The sequence below is a fragment of the Priapulus caudatus genome, unplaced genomic scaffold (genome assembly GCF_000485595.1).
Source record: "Priapulus caudatus unplaced genomic scaffold, Priapulus_caudatus-5.0.1 Scaffold272, whole genome shotgun sequence".
Classification (NCBI taxonomy): Eukaryota; Metazoa; Priapulida; class Priapulimorpha; order Priapulimorphida; family Priapulidae; genus Priapulus; species Priapulus caudatus.
This window is the reverse complement of record NW_014577333.1, coordinates 192,543-194,097: the sequence shown is the minus strand read 5'-3', so window position 1 is coordinate 194,097 and position 1,555 is coordinate 192,543.

Here is a 1,555-nt window from a genome sequence, read left to right as displayed (position 1 = left end):
GTTGTGTTGTGTTGTGTGATGTGTGTGTGTGTGTGTGTTGTGTGTGTGTTGTGTGTGTGTGTATGTGTGTGTGTGCGCGGGCGTGTGTGTGTTTGCTGTCTCTCTGTCTGTCTGCCTGTCTGTCTGTCGGTCTGTCTTTCTGTCTATCTATCTATCTATCTGTCTGTCTGTCTGTCTGTCTGTTCTGTCTGTCTGTCTCTGTCTGTCTGTCTGCTGTCTGTCTGTCTGATCTGTCTGTCTGTGTCTGTCTGTCTGTCTGTCTGTCTGTCTGTCTGTCTGTCTGTCTGGTCTGTCTGATCTGTCTGTCTGTCTGTCTGTCTGTCTGTCTGTCTGTCTGTATGTCTGTCTGTATGTCTGTCTGTCTGTCTGTCTGTTTATCTGTGTATCTCTCTCGCTATATATAAATGCTTGCCTACATTCGTACGCGCGTACGTGCGCGCGCGTGTGTGACACGAATATTGTGCTCGCAAAGCTTTCACGTAGCAATATTGACGTTTGTGATACAGTGTTTCCCTTTCGTGCATTTCGACGACGTTTCGTGACCGACGTAGCTGATGCGGTGCTTATTCCCCGCCACTGCAGCGGCCAACTTCAATTAGGAAAGGCGGATATGTGTTGTCAGAATTAGAAACTAAAGAAGGTATGGCAATAGTTCCCACAGCGGCACATCCGCTCTTGCTGCTTGTCCGCCGCAACTACGATGACTAGCAAGTTACGTTCAGTAATCAAAGTCAACCCTGATGTACCGTACATTTCCCTAAGCGGCACTGCATGCCGGCACTGACTTAGCCTATCGTGTCACATCTATCATACGTATTTACATGAGGAAGTATGCTAAATGATTGCGTAAAATGAGCTATTGAAACGAGACGTTTGTATGCTATATATTTTGCATCCCATTAAGATCCCAGTTCCCACGCACACGCACGCGCGCACGCATGCACGCGCGCACGCACGTACGCGCGCACGCACGTACGCATGCACGCGCGCATACACGTACAAACACGGGTGCGCACGCCCCGACATTGACTCGCCGCATACACCCGCACGCACACACGCGTGCAGGCACGCACGCGCCGATGTTTAGATGAATGGACCGTCTGTCTGTCTGTCTGTCTGTCTGTCTGTCTCCTGTCATGTCTCTCTGTCTCTCTTTCTCTGTCTGTGTGTTTGTCTGTCTGCCTGGGTCTCCGTCCGTTCGTCCACCCGTCCGTCCGTGCCCAGTGCTGCCCACCCTCCTATATACATACATCTGTCGTTCTCTTCATAAGTCACAACTGTTATCCAACAAATACGGCGTAACGCCAGCAGAACGTCGATGCGTTGATGCTCGCTGCTGCTGGTCGCCCTCTATTTCTCTCTATATCGGTTGTCTATTTTGCTCAAGAACAAAAATGGCTTTGTTTGATTTCCACATATTAGGTTTCGCTGATGGTAAGCACCGGCTATGACGAAAACAACGCGAGGAACAGCATTGTGCGCAGTATATGAAATTGCTGTAATTACAGTGCCATGCCAAAAACACGCTTGCCATTCTAATCATGCCGGATCTATG